Genomic DNA, 26,579 nt, shown 5'->3' with positions numbered 1-26,579 from the left:
ATGCTGAGTTAACCTGGAGAAAAGCAGGAATTAGATGCAGTGAATTCACTTTTTCCCAACAAAGGCAAAGCCATTTCAGTGGCAAATGGGCAGAAAAGCCACAGAAGTGGTTGCAGTGCAGATCTGCCCTTCCCACAGAGAACCCAAACAGCAGCAGCACATCGGTGAGGACGGTGTCAGCTCCGAGGATAATGCCAGGAATAATGTCCCCTCACAGGAGATAATGGCAGGAATAATGTCCCCTCAGCTGTACATAAGGAAGTTGCAGCTCCACAGAGAGACTCGGGGGCCACCAGAAAGCACAAGTGTTAAAGTGGAGCTTTCAGCTCCTCAAATTACTGCCTTAATTTATGTGCAGTAAAGTGCACCAGGCAACGTGTTCCACACTTAGATTTTAAAAGGATTTTTCCCACTTTGCCTCTTGTCCTCTCCTTTAACCTCCCAGTAAATTCCCATTGGCCGCTGCTACCATGCAAACCTGAAATTTTAATTCCCTTCCACATCTTCACAGCCCCGTTTCTCTGTGGGTGCAGATATTGTGAAATTAGCAAGAAATGGGGGAAATCACATTGGAAAAATTTCACCTTGAAGGTTTTTATCTCCCCACCTATCACAGGAGTAATGGAGCAGATGACAGGAAGATTTTAATGCTGATTTAACATCTATTTATGCTGCTGCATATATGTATTTATTTGTGTTTCTCCCTGAGCTCACTACGTCCACAGGAGCCAGGAAATGGAGCTGATTAATAGAGCTCCTTTCCCCAAATGCACAAAGTAAATTCGGCCTAAATGATAATCAGTGAGTTTGATTTTATTCTTCCCTTCAGTATCAAGTGGAGGGAAGTGTTGGAGGGAGTGTTTTGGATAGAGGAATACTGATGGAACCATCCTTCCACAGTCCATCCTTTTACTTCACATTGCAACTCCTTTCCATCACAAAAGCTGGAGGGCTGCTGGTAATGTTGGTCAGCAGGTTAAATATTTATAATCTCTATAAAAATATATGCTAATTTGAAAATAGTAAACTAAACTTAGGACACGGCTTGGGGCAAATTTAAACAAAGTCATCAAAGCAAGAGCTGTGTTTTATACTAAAGCCATAGGCAGAGCACAACATGTATAACTCTGATTTTTTTTGTGTTAAGGACAAGCACTAAACCCAGGGCACTGTTTGCATACTGAGGGCTGCCTGGAGCAGGGAATGAATCCACCCCTGAGCCTGTGCTGCAGCCCTTTCCTAGAATCCCAGGGTGGTTTGGGATGAAAGGACCTGAAACCTCCTTCAGACCCACGCTCCCTCTGCCAGGTTGGCAGAGACACTTTCCATGATCCCAGGCTGCTCCAAGCCCCATCCAGCCTGCCCTTGGCCACTTCCAAGGATCCACGACAGCCACAGCTGCTCTGAGCAACCTGTGCCAGGGCCTCAGCACCCTCACAGGGAACAATTCCTTCCCAATATCCCATCTAACTCTGCTTTCAGTCAGTTTGAAGCCATTCACCCTTGTGCTGTCACTCCAGATTGTTTTCAATATTCTCTCCCTGTTTCTTGTTGGCTCTTTCAGGCACTGCAAGGCCACAATGAGGTTACCTGGAGCTTCTCTCCTCCAGGTGAACCATCCCAGCTCTCCCAGCCTTTCCCCCAGCAGAGCTGCTCCATCCCTCTGCTCACCCTGCTGCCTCCTCTGGGCTCTCTCCAGCAGCTCCAGCTCCTTCCTGTGCTGGGCCCGGGGCTGGGGCAGCTCTGCAGGTGGGCTCTCACCTGAGCAGGGCAGAGGGGCAGAATCCCAATCCCTTTCCTGCTGCCCATGATGGGATCAGCCCAGCACAGGAGGGTCCTGGCATGGGGCCAGTGGCATTTTGGGTAGAGGAAGGAGTGAGGGAAGGAAGATGTGTGTTAACCTCATCTAGTGAAAGGATCTCCTGAGATGAGGAACCCCAGGACTTTGTGCTGGAAGAACCTGGAGACCCAAAAAGCTGAGCCTTGTCCATACTCTGTGGCAGGAAAGGGGATTTGAGCAGTCAGGGCAGCAGTGGAAGAAGCACCAAGGGTCAAACCAGAGGGATTAAAACCCTCTGGATCAAACACCAAGGGATTAAACCCTTCTGGGTCAAACACAGAGGGATTAAACCCCTCTGGATCAAAACCAAAGGATTAAACACTGAGGGATCAAACACCTTCCCCAGCCAACCACTGCAGGAAGCCCCAACCACAACCACATTGACTGCAAGGCCACCCCATGGTTGTTTTGGGACTTTGAGCCAATAAAAAGGGATCCTCCCACAAAATCCTGTTGGCCATGTGCATGGTTTGGGCTCTGTGTGCAGTGCTGGGGAGATTTGTCCATCCCTGCCAGGAAACCCTCACCCCACAAACAGCTGGAGCTCTGGACTCCCCTTCCTTGATATTCAGGGCTGCCTGAGGGGAGAATATCCTCAGCCCGTGGGTGCTACTCGGGGTGAGAGGTTCCTGGATGCTTTTCCCCTCCCTGCTCCCACGGAAACTGGCAGGCAGTCCCTGTGCCCTGTCACATTTCCATAACACCAATGACAATCTGAAATGTCCCTTGTACGAGCAGTGTTGTGTTTGCTTTGCTGCCTGCTGCTGTTGAGGTAACAGATGTTTTCATTGAGCTATTCACAATAACCCCTGGGCCTTTCCCCTGAGTGGTTCCAGTTAATTTAAAATGCAGCAATGTGGATGAGGAGGTTGGATTTTGCCTTCCAATGCACATTAACTTGCATTTGTCAACATTTAATTTCATCTGCCACTGCCTTGCCTGCTCACCTGCCTGGATAGAGCCATTCCCAGCTTTTCACAGCTTGAACTGCACAACTAAATAAATTTCACTAAATAACTGTGGGCAGCTACTATTTATTCCATCTTTTCCTCCCCTCTAATTCTGGATTATATTTTTAAAAGCCTGGCCCAAGCTTTTAGATTCTCTCCTCTTCTACAGCCACACTGAAAATTGGTTGTTCTTTTTTGTTTAACTCGCAGCTGCTTCCTAACCTGTGCCGGTAATTCCTTTATTTAAGGCTGCCCTCTTGTTCCACTGCCTCCTTCTCTACTGGGATCTTATCTTTAGATCCCTCTGAAGTCTCTTCCCATGGATATTCCCTGCGTAGTGTTTCCAGCAAAATCTGTGAAGAGGCAATTAGCAGAAGCCTCTGCCTCCTGTCTATTCCCAGATTAAATTCTCTCACCAATTTCTACTTCCAGTCCCTTATACAATCACTTGGTAGGAGCTCTTTTTCCTCTTTATTCAGTGGGAAAGAAAGGATTTAGAGTGCAAAAGCAACTCCAGACACAGCATTTCCCTCGCCCTCTCTTCTGAGGTTTCCAGAAAACCCACAAAGGGAACAGCCAGTTCTGCCTGTCCAGTTCTGGTCCGTCAATTTGGGAAGGACATTGAGGGGCTGGAGCGTGTCCAGGGAAGGGAATGGAGCTGGGGAAGGGGCTAGAGCCCCAGGAGCATCTGAGGGAGCTGGAAAGGGGCTCAGCCTGGAGAAAAGGAGGCTTGGGGGGAACCTTTTGGCTCTGCACAACTCCTGACAGGAGGGGACAGCCAGAGGGTCAGGGTCTGCTCCAGGGAACAGGGACAGGACAAGGGGAAACAGCCCCAAACTGTGCCAGGAGAGGTTCGGGTTGGACATCAAGAGGGATTTTTTCATGGAAAGGGTGGTCAGGCCTTGGCTGAGGCTGCCCAGGGGAGTTTGGAGTGCCCATCCCTGGAGGTATCCAAGTGATGCCTGGATGTGGCACTCAGTGCTCTGGGCTGGTGACAAAGTGGGGATCTGGCACAGGTTGGATTTGATCATCTTAGACATCTTTTCCAACCTCAGTGATTCTGGGATTCTCTCATATCAGGATAATTGCTAAGAAAAGGCAGATCCCTGTCTAATCCCCTCCCAGTTTCCCAGAGATCGTGTCCAGCCCTGAGGCTGCAGTTTTGAGGAGCAGCAGCTGCTTTGCTCTGCCCTCTCTTTGCCAGATATTTGCCAGCTTTCAGCTCCAGCATTCCCACCTCTGGATAGACACGGCACGGCAGCCAGGGATACACAACTGGAAAGGTGCAATTTGCAATTTACCCCCAAAAGGGAAAGAAAGGGAGACTGGGATAAGGTTTTTAAGGAATGGGAGTGGATCACCTCACAGGGCTCCACAAAGGGTGGGGCACAGCCAGGCCTGGCTGAAGACAAAGGAATAGGATGTTTTCCTGCTGAACTCGGCCATCCTCCTCTCCCACCAGCTCTGCCCTGCTCCAGGCTGCTCAGACACAAACCTCCGAGGATTTCCAGGCACAAACCTTTGAGGATTTTTTTTTTGTTCATTTCCAATTTGCATTTCCATATTTAAATTCGAGGAGGAAGAAAAGAAACCCTAAATCCAGTGCTTCCTAGAATCCACCAGGGAAGCCTGTCATAAGAGCTTTGACCCCTGGGCAGATCTATGAATTCTGAGCAACCTTTTATTTCTCCTTAAAAATCAAATGCAAGTTCTGGGAGGCAAGGAACAACAACGTTCACTGCCAGCTTCATATCCTTGTCAGAAACTCTTTATAACAGACTCAGGATTTGCACTCGCTCTGGCCAGAGGAAAATGCTGCTCCAACCCTGCTCCTTCCAAACCCCCAGGCTGTCTGTAAAATCACTAACATGGAAATAGAGAAGAAACTCAATATTTTGGCAGTTGGAAAGTGTCTTCCTCCAACCACAGGAAGGCATTTCCCTGTTGATTCTTGTGTTGTCATAAAAGCAGCAACACCCCTTTGACAAGTTTTGCTTTATCTCTGCAGAACCTCATGAATCTGCTTCCAAATCCTCCTTTCTGAAAGTGTGAGCTCCAAGAAATTCTCTTTTGAGTCTGGATAGTCAAGGCCACATCTATTTCTCAGCTCCATTCCCCTCCTCTTCCTCCTCTTTTTGTGAACTGGGGAGACGGAGCACAGCAAAAAATTGCTGTTGATTATTCCTGTTATTGGGAGCTTAAGGACCCTGGGGATTATGACCTACATACATTTATTACCCACATCCAAACAGCTTCCATGCTGACTGCAGCAAACAGCAGAGACCAGGAGGATATGGAGGAGGGAAGAGGAAGGAAGCCATCATCCCCTTGCATCTCACACTCATGGACACCAAGCTGTTGGAAAACAACCGAAACAAAAATGCACCAAAATGTCCCCAGGGGACCCTCAGCACTCTCCAGTTTCCCAGCTTTTGGAGGTCTGGCAATATCTTCAGCCAAAATTGTCCCAGAATTTTTATGAGACCTTGTCCAAGCCCCGTAAAATGATGCCAGGGGAGAATGGTGTTTCCATAAGGAGGTTTAGCTGACCATGGAGAGGAAGGCAAAGGAGGTGGAGTGGGATGGAATCTGTGAGGCCCTGGCTGGCTGTCTCAAGGATCACAGGCTCATCCAGCTTCCCCAGTGTCCCCAAGAGTTTCTGAAATCTTGGTCATGGATTGAAGGCACAAACATGTCTGTGACCACAGAGGTGGACACAAGATTCACCTCTGGGTGCATGAAGGGAGCTTTGCACTTGTGTTGGCTCATAACTGGGAAAAGACAAGTTTATCTTCTGTTCCCACTCTCTGTTTGGATTCCAACCCTCTCCAGGGACCAGCTGCCTTCTCAAGCACAGACACAAACTCCCAAACTCTGCTCAAGTGCCTGCAAAGCAAGCAGAGAGTGACTGCTGCCCTCATTAGGAAGGACAAAGCCTTCTCAGCAGTGGATAAAAAAAGCAGCTCACACTGGGGTTTGCAGGGTAGGACACCGGCTCATTCCAATGCTAACCAGATTATTGAGCTCGCTAAAGGCTATCTCTGAAGGGATAGTTGGAATTAGTTGATAGTGATTTAATTTGTGTTGTAGATTGCTAATTAAGCCTGTGAAGAGGACAAAAAAAACTTAATCCATTTAGTTAAGGAGATACGATGAGAGATGTGGCACTACTGGACTCATTCACAGCCAGGAATAAGTGGAAAGATTTGCTCCACCTCACCTTTGAGGACAGAGCATGTGTGGGCATGGAGGTCTGGCCACCCCCACCCATCCCAATTTCCCTGGATTGCAGGATATCATGGAATAATGGAAACATTAAGGTTGGAAAAGACTTTTAAGATCAGCCCAGCACCACCACTAAACCCAGTGCCACATCCATACATCCTCCGCCATTTCCAGGGATGGTGGCTCCATCACTGCTTACTTCCAAGGCTTGATAATGCTTTCCATGCAGGAATTTTCCCTGATATCCAAACTAAACCACCCCTGGCACAGCTTGAAGCTGTTTCCTCTTGTCCTGTCCCTGTTCCCTGGGAGCAGAGTCCAGCCCCACCTGTTTCCACCCTGGTGGATCCATGTGGGGCTTTGACCACCAACTCCAGGGCTTGATCCAAGAGGAAAATCTCTCCAGGGAAGGAGAAGTAATTAAAAAAGCATAAAAAGCACCCAGGGATGTCCTCTGGGAATGCTCCCAGAGACAGCACAGCCTCCACATTAATCCTGTTTAATCCACCTCTCCCAAGATTCCCAGGGATCCCCAAACCACCACAGCCCATCTTGATTTTCAAAGCCAAGTGATAGGAAGTCAGCTCACACCTCAGTGAGTTGCTCCAACGTTTAATTAACCTGCTAACCTTGAAATCACTCCAGGCACTGGAAGTCATTTTACAAAAAAAATGCCCTGATATCTTCAAAGAGAAAATTTAAAAACTATTTTGGAAAGAAGAATTCAATTTACTCATTAGAAAAAAAAAAAAACAACCAAAAAAAACTCCACAAAAACCACTGAGGGTTTTTCAAAGCTCTTTAAAAATATTTAAGGAATGATTAAATCAGAAAGTCATCTTGATTTTTCTTACATCTGAAATTTTCTGCTCCTTTTTCATCCTCAATATACACCAGATTTCCAGGGAAGCTGCTTCACAGCTGGCCAGATTTCTATCACAGTTTGAAGAAGCACCAGGAAATCTGAAATTTGATGTCTGGCTGGCTGAAAGTTGGGAAGGGCTGTTTGAGGGTGACCCACTTGCTGCTGGCAACGCTCTGATATCACTCAGCCCTGTCCCTTCTCTTCCTCCCCTGCCCAGATTTTATCCTTTCATCCATTTGGGTTTGAGCTGACTGAGGGCAAATCCCAATGCAAGGAGCCCCACCCCACTGGGATCCAGCCCCAGGGCTGAGCTGGGCCATTGCACCAGTGGATCCCAGTTTCCACAGCTCACAGCAGCAGGTGGGAACTGGATCCTGCTCCCTCCAGTGCACCCTGGGGATGTCATCCTCAGCTAATTATGGAATGGTTTGGGTTGGAAGGGACCTTAAAGCTCATCCAGTCCCTCCCCTGCCATGGACAGGGACACCTTCCCCTATCCCAGGCTGCTCCAAGCCCTTTCCAGCCTGGCCTTGGACACTTCCAGGGATGGATCAGCTTCAGCTTCTCTGGGCACCCTGTGCCAGGGCCTCCTCACCCTCACAGGGAAGAATTCCACAGAATCACAGAATGTTCAGGGTTGGAAGGGACCCACAAGGTCATCGAGCCCAACTCTCAAGTGAATGGCCCAGCCAGGGACTGAAGCCATAACCTTGGTGTTTATGGCACCAGGGTCCGACCCGCTGAGCTGATTCTCCCTCAGATCCAACCTAAATCCACCCTCCTTCAGATTAAGGCCATTGTCCCTTGTCCTGTCTCTCCAGGCCCCTATGAACAGCTCAACTCCTGTTCTCTCCTGAGCCCCCTTTAGGTACTGGAGGTTTCCCCAGAGCCTTCTCTTCTCCAGGCTGAAGGAATCCCAAGACAAAATGGGCTGGATTGCTCCTCAGTGCTCCAAGTTTCCAGGAGACCCCCTCAGGCACCACCCCCTTCATCCACAGCACAACCCAAAATCTCTTTCTGGAGAAGCTGCAGACTTCTGGGCAGTGAAAACCACCACCCCCAGCTCAGGACAAAGACCACCAAGTTTATGCCCTTGTTCCCAGCATCAGGCACACAGCTGGAAGCTCCTTGGGAATGCCTGATGCCACTTGTCACAAAAACCCAGCCAACAACCACCCCAAGAGCAGGTCTGTCCCTGCCTGTGAGAACGGGGCAGCTGCAAGGCCTGTCAGGAAGGAGTAACTCAATTCCATCCTGCCCTCCAAGATGGAAAACACAGCAGAGGGTTTTACTGGAACAACTGTTACTAGGCCTCAGCCAGCATGGCTCTCTGCCTTCCTCTGGCAGGGATTTTGGGAGCACAAACACATCTGTCTCTGCAGCTGGGCCTTCCAAAACACACCATCCCCATCCCCTGGGATTGCACAGGTTTGTGCAATCCACAAATCACCCAGGGGCACTCATATGGCAGTGAAAGCACCAAAGAATCCCTTCAAAGCCCAGTGAATCCCCATATTCCAAGATCCAGGAATGCTGCAACGCTTTTCCTCCCTTCCTTTTCAAGGTGCTGGATGCTGCTTCTTGTATGGTGGAATCCGACATGCAAGGAACGTTCAGAACTTTGGAGCTGTAAGCCAAAGATTAGAATTAAACACAGGATTTTATCTGAGACCTTGGAAAAGGCTTCCAACCTTAGGTGCTAGAAGTGAGAATGTGGATTTATAGTTTAAAGCAAAGACACCTTAAGCTAAGTGGAGAAAAATTTAGCGTTTTAGAGTTTGAGATATATAAAAAATAAAAGTAGTTACAGAGGTAAACAAAAATATTAGAATACAGTACTGTAGGTTTGTGTGTTATAACATGATTAGCTAAGAAACACTGTAGCATGGTAAGACAAAATATTTAAAGATTGAGTCAAAAACATAAATATCCTTGTTGGCAGTGTTTTATTAGTCAATAACCCCTCAAAAAGTCTTGTAACTAAGAGTCTTGTGACCTTCTGAACCATGCTGCAACACTGTGAGCTGAACTCAGCCTTCCTGCCTATGTAGAAGATAAGAAAATAAATCAAAATCAACTCCGAAGTCCCATCTTGAATTCCTTCCAAAATTCCCCACAGGTGGATTATCACACTTGTAGCCTTGATACCAAGGTAATGTGGGGAATGCCAGGCACCTGAGGGTGTTTGTTCAGGGATGAGCTGCTCAAACAGCATCTTTGCCAGAGAATACATTCCTGGCTGGGGGAACTGCTCTGTCCTTCCCAAGGTCTGCACACGGAGGGTCCATGGAGGCATCCAGCTGAGCCCAAACCAAAGGGAACAAACAGCACTGGCCACGTCTCCTACACCCCACAGATCTCCCAAAGTCATTCCTAGAGGCATCCTACCAAAGAATTATTGTGAGCCCTGCCTGGATTCTGTGCCACTTTATCCATCCCCAGCACTTCCTACAGCTGGAGCAGCTCCGCTCATTTATTCACCCTGGGATGGTTCAGCCCTCCAAGGGAAAAGAACTTTTTTTGTTTCCACATCTCTTTGAAAGCTTCACCAGGGAAGCTGCAGCACCTTTGAAGCTGTTCTGAGTCCAGGAAGGTGCCAGGCTGCTGCTGAGTGATAGCATGGCAGCACTGCTCCGGGAAGAGGGGCAGGGAGCTTGAAAGCAGCTCCAAAGGAGTTAAAGCCCAGCACTTGCCTGTGGGAATCCTGCACCACACAAGGCCCCAAAGATACAAGGGGATTGTCTGGATAAAAGTTGATTAGTCCACATTACAGGGATTAGCATTCCCTTTGAACTTTTAACAACTTTGTTATGTCTTTTACTTGCCTTTTTATGTAAAAAAATAAATAAAAAGGTGGAGGGGTTTTTAAGCCGATATCTTTTTTTCTTTTAAAGGAAATGATTAATTCTCCCTATTACCAGCAGATAAAGCCCTGGCCACACTTGAAAGGGGGAGTCAATAACATGGGGAGGTTGGAAGAACCACAAATCCTATTGGACATGCTCTGGCTGCCTTTAGATGTTTCCTTTGGAGCAGGAGCAGGCTGCGTTCCCCGGCAGCTCTGCAGCACACGCCGGGATGGCACAGGAGGGGATGGAGTGGCAGGGGCCAGCAGGGAGGACAGGAGGCCAATCCTCTTTGGATGGCTCCTGGAAAGCCAAGGAAAGGCAGCTGGAAGTGCTGCAAGCCAGGTCAGGGCAGAGCTGCTCCCTGGGGAGGGTCTGTCTGGGCTCCAGCAAGGAAGGGGCCAGACTCAGGGAGAGGCAAACCAGGAATAAAAGTCACACTTGGAGCTGGACAGGATCAAGGGAGAGCTGTAGGATGAAGGGAGATAAGGGGGAGTGTGAACGTGACCCTGGGCCCACAGCAGCTCCTTTATGGAGCCCTGGTGGGGGAGAATCCCTGTGCCCCCCTTTTGCTTCTGTGGTCACTGCAGCCTGGGATTTACCCCTGTCCTGTCCTTGTGTCCAGGATTTGCTGCAACTGCAAATGCCTTGGGAAGGGTAATAGGAAATGAGAATCCTGGAGGAGGGAGAGGAGGAGCAGGAGCAAGCACAGAGGGATCTCCCACTGCCCCTGTCTGAGATCCATTAGCAAGTTAATTAGTTCCTCTGGGAAGTGTGTTCTTCCCCTCTCTCAGATGCAGCTCCACTGGAATCAGGAGGATCACCTTGACCCCAGGACTACTGTCAGGAGACTTTCCCCTGCCTAGGGCTGAGCGTCCCTTTTGTCTGAACAGCTTTAACAACACATGGTTTGAATCGTGTTCCACTGGGTAGCAAATGCAGCTTTTTCCCTGTTCTGACACAGTATTCACCAGGAACTGGGCTGGAATCACAAACCCATCCCACCTGGGCCTTGAGCTCTGTGGGAACACGAGCTGACAGCCCTGAAAATCCTCATGCAGCACCACACAGCCCCAGCAGGAATTCCTGCTTGTTATCCAGGACCACGCTTGCCTCCTAACAGGATCACCAGGGCTGGGAATGACCCAGACCTGCTCACCTGTGTGCCAAAGCCCCTTCCTGCTCTGGCATTAATGATGTTTAGTGGCCAGGTTCTGACACAGCACATCTGGGGGATGTTTTAACCAGCCCAGGAAACACAGGCAGCTGCAATAATCAACTGCTCGACAACACAGTTCAATTGACTGATGACTAACACGCTGCCATTTTAGCTCCAGATAAGCAGGAGAGCCACGTTTTCCAGCTTTAAACACACTACCAGCACAAAGAAATCCATAGAATTTCAAATGCCAAACCCCTTTCAAACCAGCAGCCAATATTAGTTAGGAGAAAATGGGAATATCAGGCAGAAAAAGACTCCGCTGCCTTGAAATCAGGACAATTAATAATACATGCAGCAACCCCTCAAACCACCCTTTTCTCCCCTCCTACTGCAGGCAGAGAAAATGAACTGAATTGGAAATTCTGTCAGGAAAAGTACATCCTCCAAAATGGAAAGACAAAGGCACAGTGAGAGAATGAGCTGTGTCAGGCTCATTCCAGCAGCAGCACTGCAAGTGGCACGGAATTCCCTTCAGGAGGCAAAGCAGCCTCGGGCTCACAGCACCTCAGCGAGGCCTGGGGCTGAGCAGGAACAGCCTGCAGCTCCGGAGGCAGCTCCTGAAAGAATCTGAGGTAAAAAATTATAATGTCAATGTTCAATTCAACAAGTGAGGAAAAGTCCTCTCCCCACCCCACCTGCAGAGCTGCCCCAGCCCTGGGCCCAGCACAGGAAGGAGCTGGAGCTGCTGGAGAGAGCCCAGAGGAGGCACCAGGGTGAGCAGAGGGATGGAGCAGCTCTGCTGGGAGGAAAGGCTGGGAGAGCTGGGATGGTTCACCTGGAGGAGAGAAGCTCTGGGGTGAACAAACTGTGGCCTTGCAGTGCCTGAAGGAGCTGACAGGAGACATGGGGTGAGAACGTGGACAAGGGCCTGGAGTGACAGGATGAGGGGGAATGGTTTTAAGAGGAAAGAGGGTAGATTTAGATGGGATATTGGGAAGGAATTCCTCCCTGTGAGGGTAGTGAGGCCGGCACAAGTTGTCCAGAGCAGCTGTGGCTGCCCCTGGATCCCTGGCAGTGCCCAAGGCGAGGTTGGACAGGGCTTGGAGCAACCTGGGACAGTGGAAGGTGTCTCTGCCCATGGCAGGGGAGGGACTAGGTGAGCTTTAAGGTTTCTTCCCACCCAAACCATTCCATAATTCAGTTTTTGCCCTGCCAGACAGCCCTTTGTCCCTGTCTCCAGAGATCCCTGGAACCCAGGATTCCCAGGATTGTGCCCAGCTCAGATGGCACCCACACCTCTCAAATCAAGCAAGCAAACCTCAGCACAGTGCCAGCTGCCCCTCAGCCTGCTCCTGACCCCACATCTTCCTCCTGCCTGAGGGAAAGCAGGAAAGCAGGTGCTCTACCCACTGTTGATCCAGTTGGATGTGGACTTTTCAAAAAAGGCAAGTGACCCTTGTGCCCTCCCAAGCCCCAGGAATTGTCCCAGGAAGCAGAAGGGGAATGCAGGAGCCCTGGAGGTTCACATGTGCAGAGAAGCTTCAAATTATTAATGGGCTTCTTGCTCTGGTTATGAAAGGCTCTCCGTGCTGTAATACAGGATGCAGGCACGGAGATCAAAGCCTCCTGCACAGGCATAATCAGGGAGAATTGCTGCCCCAGAGCACGGAGGAGAGCAGGGATGTGACAGGAGCTGCCGAAGAACAGAGGGCTGGGGGGAGCTGTCCCAGGTCAGGGGAGCTGTGCTGTGCTCTGCACTCAGCATGTGCAGCCTTTTAGGGCCTGCCTTTGTTCCTCGGATGATGTGGGAATGCCACGGCTCTTTGTTCTGGATCAGCACTGGCAGTCTCGGGAGTGACAGATCATCCCTTCATGACTGCAGGAGATGCAAAACTGCTCAGGATCCTGACTTAATTAGCGCTGTGTTCTATCCCACAAAGTGAACATCAAAGGTCTGAAATGTAAGGGGTGGCTGGGAAATAGCAGGAACTGCTGGAGAACAGCGCTCTGCTGAGCTCTTCCATAATCCTGGCATCTACTGGAGAGCAGCAGCAGCCTCGGGCTCAGCAAGAGAAAGGTGGGTCTCAGTTCAGAGCCCTGTCTGCCACTCCTGGAGCCTCCTTTTGGTGCAGACTCCCTGGAGGGACAAGCACAGCTCACTCTTTTAGACATCACAATAATACAGAATGTTTTGGGTTTGCAGGCACTCCACAAGCCTACAGAATAATTCCCCCGATTCCTTCTAATTCTGTTTCTTTTCAGCAGCAACGTCAGTGCAGCCAGATTGCCAGGTTTTGGGAGGTTGAAACTGCAGTCAGCTAAGGGGACAAAATACCCTGCTTGTTTTCTCCCAGCTTTCTGAGCAGAAACTGATTCAGTGGAACCTAACATTGATGAAGGAGGCTGAACCTTAGGGGAGGTTTAGGTTGGAGATCAGGAAAAGGTTCTTCTCCCAGAGGGTGCTGGGCACTGCCCAGGCTCCCCAGGGAATGGGCACAGCCCCAAGGCTGCCAGAGCTCCAGGAGAGTTTGGACAACAATCTCAGGGATCCCCAGGGTGGGATTGTTGGGGTGTCTGTGCAGGGCCAGGACTGGATTGATGGTCCCTTCCAACTCAGGATATTCCATGATTTTGTGACTCATATGGCACCTTCCACTAGCCCAGGTGGCTCCAAGCCCTGTCCAGCCTGGCCTTGGGCACTTCCAGGGATGGAGCAGCCAGAGCTGCTCTGGGCTACCTGTGCCATGGCCTTACCACCCTCAGACAGATCCATTTCTTCCCAATAGCCCATCTAACCCTGCCCTCTGCCTGATCCAAACCTCTCTGCCCTGTGCTGGCACTCCAGCTCCTGATGAACAGCCCCTCTCTGGCTCCCCATGGGCCCCTCAGATGCTGCTCTGAGCCTTCCAAGCAGGGACTGGGGAGAGCAGAACTAAGCCCAGGAGGGGAACTAGAGCTTTGTAAGCTAGAAGGGGAAAGAAAAGCCTATCAAATGTAGCTTGTAAGATTAAATGAGGTAAAATATGCTGTGGGCCTTTGTTGTTTTAAAATCCCTTTCCCTCTGTTGTATTGTTTCACCTACTGAAGAAATGTGATTTCATTCCAAGCAGGCTGTTACTCCCCACCACTTACCTGGGCTCCCATGGGGCAGCCTGGATTCCAGGGACACGGGGAAATCTGTGAGCTGTGCTCTGGTCTCTGGGAAACCTCTGGAGAGGGAGAACTCAGTCCAGAACAGGCTGTAAAGGAGACACTACTTTAGTCCAAGGCAACACCCAGGTATTGAGACCTGAGGGATGAGCTGGTAGGGTCAGTGCTAAACAGCCTTCAGCGGGTCCCAGAGCATCCCACAGCTCCTGAGCTCTGCCTCAGGAAAAGCCTCCTCCATCCTTATTTCCACCTGGGCAGTTGTTAAACCCTGCATACAGCAATGCAGAGCTGTTCACAGCCATCATTCCTTACAACCATGGAATACCCTGAGCTGGAAGGGACCCACAGGGATCATCCAGCTCCTGACCCTGCCAGGACATCCAGCAATCCCACCCTGTGCCTCCATGGGAGTGTTTTCCCAATGCTCCTGGAGCTCTGGCAGCCCTGGGGCTGTGCCCACTCCCTGGGGAGCCTGGGCAGTGCCCAGCACCCCCTGGGGGAAGAACCTTTTCCTGATATCCAGCCTCAACTTCCCTGGCACAGCTCCAGCCTGGGTTCTGTCATCATTGGCCATTGCTGTCCCTGGTCACAGAGAGCAAGGACTGGAGCTGCTCCTCAAGAGGAAACTGCTGACCCCGGTGAGGTCTCAGTGATGGGGTTTTGTGGTGCCTGTGCAGGGCCAGAAGTTGAACTTGATGGTCTTTGCGGCTCCCTTCCAACTCAGGGTATTCCATGATTCTGTGATCCCACCCTTAGGATGGCAAAGCCCCATCTACCTTCCCACCTTCCCCCACAGCCCACCTGGGTAGGTGCCAAAAGCTGAGGTGTCCTTCAGCTTGTCCCTAAAGCAATGCCCCACAGTAAATCCAGCATTTCCAGGGAGCCTAAGGTGCTGCTCCTGCTGCAGTCACCCAGCCAAGCCCTTTGTGGGGGCTGCCACAATCCACACCCACAGGGAAACACATGGAAAATCCCCTCCGTGCCAAACTCAGGCAAACCCACACCCAGGCAGCATCGTCTTCCCAAGCCAAGGAGCACAGCCCAGCTCCATGAAATCAAATGGATATTTGTGGTGCCTTGGAGGAGTCCTGGCTGATCCAGCAGTGGCCACGGGCTCATGCATAATGCACTTCCAGCAGCTCATGGCAATAATGGATCGCTGACATCGGAGCCGCCGGAGCGCGCGCGGGATCACTGATGGAATTTCTGTATTGTTCCACGGCTGCTGCTGCCTTGTGCTTCCCTCGCTCAAGGTTAAATCATTTCTGTTTGGAGCAATCACTGCACTCTGCATTACACACCAGCAAAATTAATGGGCCCCCCTGGGCCAGCAAACTGCACCCGCCTCTCCTGAGGATTCCATCAGTTCTTCCCCTGTTCCTCCTCAGTTCTTCCTCTGTTCCTCCTCAGTTTCTCCTCAGTTCCCCCTCTGTTCCTCCTGCAGGTGATTCCTACACCCTGCACCTCTCACTAATTTGGGACCAGCCTGGGAATCAAACCAGGTGTTTGATTCATTAACTCCTGGGTAGAAAAGCCTGATAAGAGTGAGAATTGATCTCGATCTCTCTCTCTCTCTCTCTGGAAGCACTTCCCAGCAGAAGGAACAGGTTCCTGTCCTGGGAAGGGTGATAGGCTGTACCTTTCCTTCTGCACAGAGTTCCAGTGACCCATCAGAAGGAGGAAATTCCTGTCCTTGTCAGGCCCAGCTGCTGATGGAGGGATGGGGTGTGCTCTGGTGAGGGATGGGATGTGCTCTGGTCTCAGCTCCAGAGACAAATCCCAGCTTCACGTTTGATGGTTGTTGGTGGTTATTTACTTTCAGGAACTGTGTGCCTCTCCCCTCTGCCTTTGATCTCAGAACAGGCTTTTATCTTCTCACTGAAGGCCTCAACCACTGCCTCTGTCTCCCCTCAGCTTCATTTACTGCCCCCACCACTACACAACAGATCAGCTGGATGTTGTTTTCCCTCAAGGCTGGGTACCAATTCCAGACATCCAACTCCTGGTCAAAAAACAACCAGGACCATGAGGGGATATGAAAGTACATCAGCTCCAGTTGAGGGGCTTGAGCTACATGGGAGAGAAGGAATTTCTGCCACTGAGCTGAGGGGGATTTGGGACCAGTTTAAGGTGAATATACACCCAGTTTTGGTTGTCTGCTGATCCGGGCTGCTCTACCAAATGCTTGTGTGAGTACGTGTACGTGTATGAGGCATGAGAAGCATTTGGTAGAGCAGCCCGGATCAGCAGACAACCAAAACTGGGTGTATATTCACCTTAAACTGGTCCCAAATCCCCCTCAGCTCAGTGGCAGAAATTCCTTCTCTCCCATGTAGCTCAAGCATAAACTGCAGGTGTTTCTCTCCTCAGAGAGAAGACAAAGATCAGTGTGCCAAAGCCTGGCTTAGGAGGTCCTGGACTAACAGGGCAACACAGCAAGACCTTTGGCCCTGGGAGGAGGGAGGAGGCTGCAGCAGCATCCACAACTCGAGCAAAGTCACCCAGAGCCTGTTCCTGTGCAGCTGCATCGTTCCCACCTCATTCCCCTCTGCTCCACTGGTGGCTGAAATGATGTGGGGCTCTGCCCTCAGGTGTCCCCTCCCTGCTGTAACAGAGCCCTCTCCTCCTTGAATCCGGGGTCAGCTCTGTTATCCTGGCAGGATCAGCAGCTCCCAAAGCATGTGCTCAGCCACTGGAGAGGGCAGGGAAGAGCTGCAGAGCCTGGCTCTGGAAGAATTCCCTCTGGATAAAGCAGAACAAGAAAGCACTCTCAGTTCTCTGGGTTTCTGTTACTGGTAGGAAAGTTTGAGAGCAGCCAGGGTGATGTTTCTTTTCATTACTTTCATTCAAGCCAAGATTTTACTTAGAAAAATCCTTTCCAAGATTAGTTTTTAAACTGATTTGAAAGCATCTTCCTTTCCACTGTGATCCTCAGTAATTTTTCCAAGGCTGACAGAGCTCAAGGGACATTTGGACAATGTTCTCAGGCACTGGGGGACTGTTGGGGTGTTCTGTGCAGGGCCAGGAGCTGGACTTTATGATGGGTCCCTTCCAGCTCAGCATATTCTGTGATTCTATGATTCATAATATCAATGGGAAAAATATTATTTAGATTGATCTGAAGTCATTCCATGAGCTTTTTTAATGGAGACAAATAACCAAAGATAGGAATGACTCAGTAATTTGCACAGCTCTTTTATGTGTGAGCTACGCCTGAAGTCTCCTTCTCCCCAGTTTGAAAACAGCTATGAAATGGTTCTCAGAAAAGCTGCTGGATCCAGAGGATCCAAAAAAGCTCAGCCCCAGCTCCCCCACCTGAGCCCACACGAAGGGGCTGCACTTTGAATCTCTGCCAGCCTTTGGGTGTCCATCAGCCCTGCAGGGTTGGGATGCTGTGAGCAGAGGACCCTCCAAATCCCAAAGGGCTGGGGAACATGGAGATGGCCCAGGAATGTCACAGGAGGCCTGCAGGGAGCCCAGTTCAGCCCCACAGTGCTCCTGCAGCCATGGAAGAGCCTTGGGACCAAACCACCCCCACAGCCCATCCCTTGGGATGCAGCATTAAAACTTTGGAGAGAGGAGCTCCTACTTCTCCCTGGACCCAAACAAGCCCAATGGAGAGGATTTGGGACATACATCCCTGTGACTTTCCCCTCTAACTCACCAACCCCTCCTTCCTCCGATTCCAACCCGTTTGTTCCAACTTCTATGAGGCAGGGGGTTGGAACTGGAAGATCTTTAAGATCCCTTCCAATCCAAACCTTCTATAATTCCTTGGAAACCAAGACCTTCATGGACTCAAAAATGGCAAGGAACAGCCAGACAGCATCAAGTCCGACTTGAACAGAGAATGTGGATATAAACCTTGGTACTTGGGGCAAATTCCTGCAAATTTCCAAGGACTGGGATGGGAAAGGAAAGACAAACCTTCTGTGCAATGAGAGGGAAACAGGAGTGATCCTTTCCTAGTGCCAAAGCAAGACAAAAAATAAATATGGTGTCAAAGCCTAAAAGCACAATAAAGCCAGCAATAACTCCAGCTCGGTGACACCAGGCAGCCAAGCTCCGCTGGGATAAATGACAGAGAACTTCCTCTGATAAACTAATAAAAGAGATTTCTAGGAGTAATCATTGATTTGACAGGAAGTCAAACAAATCTATCCATCACTGCTGACATGTGTCTACAACCTTCCAAACAAAGCGGCGTCAGGAGGGAAAGCTGGAGCCAGCTGCCCACACTGTCTCAAATGCCACATAAAGACAGCCAGCAGCAGGGCCTGGATCGAACACTCCCTGCCACTCACTCCTGCCTCCCCTCTGATCCCTCTGGATCCGCTTCTGAAGCCTCCAGACATCAGACAAACCCAGGTTCTCCTCCCACATCCTGTCCCTGCGTGAGGCACTGTCTCCATCTCCACCAGAGATAAGGAGAACAAGGCCTGGAGTGGTTCCATCCCACGCCTCTCCTGCTCAGTGGTGGCTGGTGATCTTCTCCAGACCCTCTGCCTGGGGGTCTGTCTGGTCAGGACAGAGCCAGGCTCTGATCTCTGAGGCTCTGTGCACTCCCAGCTCTGGCTGTGGGGCTTTGGCTGTGACCTAAATCCCAGCAGAACAAGGCTTGGCCACCTCCTTTGGATCTGGGAATGGGTCAGCAAACAGCAGGCAAAGCAAACCATGTCCCAGTGTGTGTCCCAGTTAAAGAGCCATCAGCTGGGCTCCCTGGGACAGGAGCAACGTGGAGCTCAGCAAGTCCCTGCAGCCCCAGCAGGGCAAGACATCGTTACCTTGCTCGGGCTCTGTGTCACTGGGTGTGGCAGAAGCTCAAGGCATCCCAAAACCAGTCCCCCACCCAGACCAGCCCTCCAAGGACTCCATATGCACTGCCTGCAGAGGTGCTGAGCCCCTCCAGAAGGGCCTGTTTGACCAGGCACAGCAGAGCAGCAGATGATGGGATTTTGGGATATCCACAGGTTTTCCATTGCCCTCCATGAGCTCTTCCCCTGCACTCTGCCCAGCAGAGCTTTAAGCAGGAAGTCTGACTGCTCAAGTCCGTGATGTCCCAAGCCTGCCCTGTCACTTTTCTTCTCCTGGGACATCCCTGGAGCCCTGTGAGACCACAGACTGGTTTGGAATGGGAGGCACTTCCAAGTTCATCTCATTCCACCCCAACTTCCACCAGAGCAGGCTGCTCAGAGCTCCATCCAACCGCCCTTAAACCCTTCCAGGGATGGAGCAGCCCTGTGTTGTCACAGTGCTAGAGAGCACAGTCCTGGGGAAGCCAAAAGTTTTCCCAGCAGGACCTGCAAGCCAGGGCACAGCTCCCATCTGTGACCCGGGAGCAGAGGCAGCAGGAATATTGCAGGGATAGCGGAGCCTGAGTTGATCAGAGTTTGGTTCTCCCCCAGCCCGAGTCAGGATCCCTCCTGCTGAGCTGCTGCACTGGGAACCCTAAATCCTGCCTAAAACAAACTTCAGAGTCCTTTCCTCTTTCCACCCTGGCTTCCTGAGGTTCTTTAATCATCCCCAACTCAGCCCCTCCACGCTGCTCTCCCTGGGCTGTCCTGGGCATCTGTGCTGGCAGAGGACACAGCAGCAGCAGGGCTGCAGCGCTCACTTCAGTCAGCACATCAAAAATAAGGGATAAAATCCCGCTTCCAGCTCCTCCCCCAGCTCTGTTGGAGCACACAGCACTAACAGGCTGCCATTAGCAGACGAGGCTGGGTTGGTTTTTTAATTGTAGGTTTTATTCCTAATTTCAAAAGCAGTGTTTGATCCTGGAGTCGTCGAGGCTCAGATATTTATGACAGACTCAAACCCAACCCAGAGCACACACCTTTCTTCAAAACCACCCTGCTGGTAGACGCCTCTCCTTTTTAAACACAGCAAATTTGGAACATGTATACACCACTTCTCAAGAACATGAGGTGATTTGAAGCAAAACATTGTGTTTGCACAAAATTTGCAAGCCACCCTCCTAAAAGAAACAAGTCAACCAAGTGAAACCCCGAAAGCAGCACAATTTTTGAGAGTGTTGCTCTGCCAAACCCCTTTTTATTTGTTTTCCTTTAAAAACAGACAAAACAGCTCGTAATATTTTTATTCTGTTTTAATTGGTAGGAAGAAAAGGAACTGAAAGCTTTCTGGGAAGCTGTGCTGCTAAAGATAAAAGGCATTCTGAGGATTCCCACTGAGCTCTCCTGCATTGCTGACACCAGGTGCCATCTTCATGCTGGCAACTCTCCCATCCTCAGCAAAATTCCCTTTTCCTGCTGGCAAGAGGCTCAGCGTGCCCTGGGCTCTGGGAATGGGATTCATCTGGGTATGTCACACTGGATCTCCCATTCCTGAGGTGTGGGAATGGGGGAAAGAAATGGTGCAGCTCTGAGAGGAATAAAGGAAGGGTTGGGGACATTATAGAAGAACATTTTCCTCAGGGAATTGGAGCCAGCAGAGGTTGTTCCATCCAAAGATCCACTTGTTTATTGGCTCCTGCATCATTTCTTGTCCTCATCCCACCCAAATCTAGCAGTGAGAAGGAGACTTTGCTCCACACCTCTCATCTTCATTAATCCAGCAGCCTCGGGAAGCAGAGTTTGTGTCCTCCTCCATCCTCCAGAGTGGCTTCCCTGGTTCCTCTGGTGTTTCCTGCTCCCTGCTCCATGCTGTCAGCACCTTTGGGAAAGCTGTAACCACCTCCAGAGCTCTGTGCTGGGGCCACAAATGGTTCTGGATTCAGAAACTCCAAAATTACTACAATCCCTGCCCCCTGGACTCACCAGTTGAAAGCACTCGGGAAATCAATGGAAAAGGACTGTTCATACTCCCTGAATGCAGTTGGGAAAGGATAAAAATTTCTTGTGCCAAGAGAAATGGGTGATCCAAAGACACCTGTGCTCAGCACAGCCACCAGACACTGAGGAAGGAACTTCCCAGGAATGCTGCACCCCTGCCAAGGAGCAGTGATTGAAATCCCCAGCAAGCAGAGGGGTTGGAAGCTCCAGATGCTGCTGGAACAACAGCTGATCCCTGAACTGCAGTGAAGATTTCCCAACACCTTGTGATGTTTTGGGATCAACCCCTCTGACACAAGCGGGCTGCCAAGATGCAAAGTGCAACAGCAGCAGGTGACAGCAGGATATGGAGAAAGGAAATGCAAATATTTGGGAGAGCAGCCCAGAAGAGAGAGGAAAAGGCTGTTTGAGGCTTGGAACCTTCAGGCTGCCAGAGACAGCAGCTCATGGAAATGCACATTAACAGGGGACTTCCAGCAGCCACCTGGGAGTGGGGGTGGCAGGACCTGAGACCTTGGAAAAACACAGTTGGGAGGTGGATGGGAAGTCTTGGTGCCTGGCTGGAAGGAAAAAGGAAAAGTGCATGTCCACATCCCAGCCCTGCTCAGGGGAAGAGGTGAGAGACAGAAGACAGAGAATCTCCTGAAATTAGGTGCTGGTTCCCTGGAACAGGCGGTTGGCAGAGTTCCAGCACACAGAACCCCCCCCAGGATGGTTCTGAGCCACTGGAAGCAGGAATTGGCTCCCAAGGGAAGGTGCTGCTGGCACGGGTGCCCAAGTGGCTGTTCCATGTGAGGGAGGGCAGCAGGCTCAGGTCCTAATTGGCACGGAGGGAAGGAGGGGGATTGCTGGAGTTCTGGGTTCCTCCTCCACTGTTCTGAAATCGGGAAATGCCAAATGTTGATATTCTCCATAAATATCTATTTAAAACCATTGCTTCCCCCAGTGTTCCCACTACCTCCCCTCCCACCCCCACCCATGGATGAGCACAAACCCTGGCTCAGCACAAACCCCAGCCTAGTTCAGGAACTGACCTTCAGCTTGGCTGGTTTTATCTCCTCTGTGCTCTCGTGTGCTTCCTCCCCATGGAAGTGAGCAAGCAGCTCGGGGAAATGTTCTGAGGAGCCATGTGCAGGAAAGGGCAGCCAACCTCCCACTCCCAAAATCCTGACACTCAGTGTGCATTCAGAACCAAAAAATTGGTGTTGGAAAGGTCTCTACACACACTCACCACACCCAGAAAATGCAGCTCCTAAATGCCAGGAATTGCTATCAGTGTTCCTTTGGTTAATGTTAAAATCGGGATATTGGATGCAGGAGGGGTTTCAGCATCTTCATGTTGAATTTACAACTCAGAGAACCACTTGTAGGATCTCTCTGCAACTAAAATCCCTCTCCCTCTACACCTAAGGAATAAGTGCCTCCAGCTGTGCCAAGGATTGGAAAAGGTTTAATGAAAACTTGGAATTTCTTGGTTAAGGAGCTACAGGAAGCCACCAGGAATGGGGGAAACTGTGGGACTCTTCTTCCCAGCTGAAAGGGAAACAGAAGGAAGGTCTCCAAAAGGAGTCCATACACACAGAAGAGTGATCCCAGAAGGGAGGGGGCTGTATCCCACCAAGGGACACCTACAAGTCTCCAGTGGGGAAATGGATCAAGGTGGAAAACCAGCAAAGAAATGGAAATAGTCCCCCAGGAAAGTGAGGGAAAGGTGTCAGGGTGAGAGTATCCCAGCTGGAATCCTCACTCTGTTCCTGCAGCATTCATTCTCTTTAGCAGGAGGGAGATGTTAGTGAAACCAAGAGACTCCAAAGGCAATCCGTGCCAAGGAAAAACTGCAGGCAGCAGAGAGAGAGCGAGTGTGGCATTTCCCAGAGGAGCTCTGGAGAGAGCAGCAGCCAAGGAAAGGCTTTCAGTGCCTGGCAGGAGAGGATGAGGAGTCTGTTAGCACAATGCCTCTCAACAGGAATTCTGGCCTCTCCCAGAATCATGGCTTGGGAGCCAAGGTTGAGCTTTGGATTTTGATTCCACTTTGGTGAGGTGTGGATTAGCTCTTTAAAACACCTGAGCTCTGGAATATTTGGGTTAATGTCTCTTACAAAGGGAAACCACCAGAAATTGGCTGGATTTTCACGCACCAATTCTCCCTCAAATCCTGGGCTTTGCAGAAGAGCTTCACTCTCCTGGGTGGCCAGTGAGCTGCCCCAGGGATCCAGTGGGAGATGGATCCCCAGGGGCAAGAGATGATTTCTCCAACTGGTCCATCTGAGCTGGCACCTGTGGTGCCTGCCAGGATTTCCAGCTGGAAACATCATGCTCTCAAGGTAATTTGGGACATCTGGTTACTTGTCACCACCATCAGAGGTGTTCCCATCCTCAAAATCCTTTCCTCGAAATGTTTTTGTAAAGGCTTCATTTGCCTTGGTTCATTAAAGCCACACATTTAAGCAGAATAATTTAGATATTGATTCTGGTAACATTTAATGGGGATAATTTTGGCAAGTGGAACATTTTGGCTGGAGGGAAATGTTTCACTTACAGAACAAACCTCAAGCAGTCAAAAAAAGAAACCTTCTCCAGAGCTCCCCTGGGCTGTACCTGGATATCGCACACAAAAATACACTCAGATCCGTGTGTGATTCTGTGATTTACAGCAACCAAACGACTCAATTCCACCCTCTTGCCATGACAAATGGGAGCAGAACCATCTCCTGACTCAGGGAATTCCTTTACAGCCTCAGCTCATCTCTCCATGGCTCCTCACCAGGGTGCTGCTACAGGATTCACGTGGCTCATCAAGATTCCAGAAGTCTTTTCACTCCCTGAAACCTCACCTCCTTGGAATGCAGAGGGTCCCCAAAATCCCCCTGGGTTCTCCCACCTTTCCCCTGGGATTGTCTCTCTCTGAGAAGCCTTTGGGCAGGAGCATCCTTTGTGGAGCTGTGGTTGCTCCAGCAGATAGCAGAGAGAAGCTATTTTCTGATAGCAAAGATAGTTTATCTCCCTCGACAGATTTCAAGGCAGCTTTAAAACTCCCAACAAAATGCTGGATTTCCCCCATTCCAGCCCTGATGGCAGAGGAGAGATAAGAGACATCAGTATTATTAACCTGAAAATGGGACAGAACTGGGGAGATAGAACCCAAAGCCTATTAAAATTCTCCTTGTCCCCCAGGGGTCATGAAAATGAAGTGGAACATTTTAATGATGCTGCATTGGGAGCGCAGTTCCCTCCCTCCTGACACCCTCACAGCCACACCCCACACACACAGAGTGTGTGATGAGCCCCTGGTAAGACAAACGATGCCAGACTTCCCATCCCAAGAGGATTCTTCCCCGTGCCTGACCCTGGCAGCCAGCCAGGGCTCTGGCAGGAGCTGCCCCACAAATCACACCTAAATGGTTCTTTGAACGTGCTGAAGTGAAGAACATCCTTTCTCTAAAGCACTCTTGCCTGTGTTGGAAGGGAGATAATTTTTCAGGCATCAATTCACCCTTCCTGGGAACACAGAGGCCGTTTTCCAAAGTAATTCCAGGTTTCCAAGGCCCTCCTTTGGCACAACAGTGCCTTGAACAAGGAACAGCAGACAATGAACAGGAGCGATGCCTCTCCCAGCCCTTTCTGCTTCCTAATGAAAATTCACTGTGAAAATTCCTTGCCCTTGGGGAGGACATGCCTAAAAAGCTTCCAGAAAGTGGGGATTCAGGTCTCAGCTCTCCAATATCTCAGGAATATTTAGAATTTAGTCTATCCTGCTTCTTCAGCTGTGGAAGGTGGGCTGCTGGGTGGAAGAAGGGCAAGGGAGGCAAACCCAAATCCCTTTCTGGCCTCAAGGTGCTCACAGAGCCTGATTCCAAAAGCTGAGCACTGCCTTTCCGACTGGAACAGGAGCAACATCAAAGAGCAGGTAAAACTTACAGATCTCAAGGTCTGATACCACGATGAATGAGGTCCCAGCTGGGGGAGAGGCAGAACAATAACCTGGAGACAGAGGGATCAATGTTCCAGCAGAATCAGTTGCTGCTGCCTCGATTACCATAAGTAGGACAGACAGCTCTGAAGGTTAATAATGTTTAGCTGCAAAAAAAAAGAAACTATGAAAGAATTGAAAATAGATTTCAGGAAGATGCAGAGGTACATTGGGTCTGCATATGTGTAAAAACTGCTGGAGGTTTATTTTAATATTACAGGGTATTACTGGGACTCTGACATGAGCTTGAGGATGGTTCAGGTTACTCAGGATTTCTAACCTTGAGGTTAATTGACAATTGTCATTGAGAATGTCTCCACTAATTGGTAAGCTTGATTAGGCTTAAAAATGTTGGCACTCCATCTCCATATTTGGGTAAAAAAAAGGCTTCCCAGACACATAACATACAATCAGATGAAGTGAAATGACCTTTCTGCACCACTTTGATTGCTGTGCTTTATAAGCTGAATTTGATCATCTTTTTCCTCCTCTCCTTCGATGTCTCAATGTCCTGGGTTCAGTTTTTGTTAGCCAGCCTCAATCTTTGCATTGTATTTATTGATAACATGAATTAGGAAAGAGACCTCAGCTCTGTTGCCAGCTCAGATTTGTGCAGCTTTCCACAGGCAAGGCTGGAAAAAAGGAGAATGCCCTGCCCAGGGCTCTCCAGGCTCTGCTGGGCCAGGCCTCAGTGGATTTTCAGTGTTTGTTTTCACTCGCTCTCCTGTTTGCTTTTCCAGCAGGTATCACATCTCCTGTTTGGATAAGTCCAGCACAAGCTGCCACTGATCTCAGCTGAAGCTTTTTGAGTCCTGGGATCATCAAAACACCAACAAATCCAGAATGTGCTGAAAATCACTCAGCTCCCTTTTTTTGCATTAATACAGATACAGTTAATGAAAAAAAAAGGGAAGCAAGAACAGAGCTGGGGCTGGTTCCTCTATACATTATTCAGCCTGGCACTGCCACACTGCCTTGGCTGGGCTAAACATTTAATTACAGATTCATTTGCTTTTTGGGTTCCCTGATGACATTTAATCCTTTCAGCTGTAATAAATGACTCCGGCACTGGGTGCTCTTTAACCAAAGCACAAGGTTTTTTTCATAACTGCTTTTTTATTGAAACATTTGGGGCTGGCTGACTTTTTTTAATCAAAGCTCGGGGTCGGCTTGCCTGGCTGGCATCAACAACCCTGCACTGACAATGGCAGAGTTATGTTCATTGAATATTCTGCCTTCATCCTGTGCCTTGGAGAAATCCAAAGAATGGCTCTGTTCTTGCCAAGCCCCTTTTTACCAGCAAAGAGAGGAGATTCTCCTCCCTTCTTTTCCTCTCCAACCTTTGCCCACCAGGACTGGCTTTTATTTTCCCACGCTCTGTCATCTCTACTTGTGGAAAGCACCAAAAGTAAATATTTTACTCCACTCCTCCTTTTTATTTTTTTTTTTTTCTGGAGAACAGCTGAAATCCAGCCAGACTTGTATGATTGGATTATCCTCATCCAAGGATACAGACATTTATCATTCGCTGACTCCTAAAGTCAGGCAAGTTATGCAGAGCTCCGTGCAGAGCTGCTTGAGTCACTCAGGGGGTGAATGGGGAGTGACAACGACAGAGATAAATTTGGGGCCTTTTCCAGATGCTGCCTGTGAATGGACATTCCCAGCACAGTGCAGTGCCCTGGCTCTCTCCCAGCAATTCCTCCAAGGTTTGGGACACATACAGATGTACAAATCCTGTAGTGGGTCACAGTCCTACCAAGGTTTGGGTTGGAGGGAA

At 49.8% G+C, this 26,579-nt stretch overlaps 1 long non-coding RNA gene across 2 annotated transcripts in view; it reads right to left on the bottom strand.

Annotated features, from left to right (window-relative positions):
* LOC140684743 (uncharacterized) overlaps positions 1–26,579 on the bottom strand; it is a 73,160-nt gene that overhangs the window by 36,327 nt on the left and 10,254 nt on the right. Inside the window, exons 2-3 of one of the 2 annotated variants that reach the window (XR_012057452.1) lie at positions 24,748–24,906; positions 14,021–14,127 (exon numbers count right to left, since the gene is read on the bottom strand). This is a non-coding gene — a long non-coding RNA (uncharacterized lncRNA). The remainder of the gene's footprint in view (positions 1–14,020; positions 14,128–24,747; positions 24,907–26,579) is intronic. The other variant, XR_012057451.1, reaches the window with a different exon arrangement.

Source organism: Taeniopygia guttata, chromosome 9, assembly GCF_048771995.1.
Source record: "Taeniopygia guttata chromosome 9, bTaeGut7.mat, whole genome shotgun sequence".
Classification (NCBI taxonomy): Eukaryota; Metazoa; Chordata; class Aves; order Passeriformes; family Estrildidae; genus Taeniopygia; species Taeniopygia guttata.
This window is presented reverse-complemented; position numbering and strand designations above follow the sequence as displayed.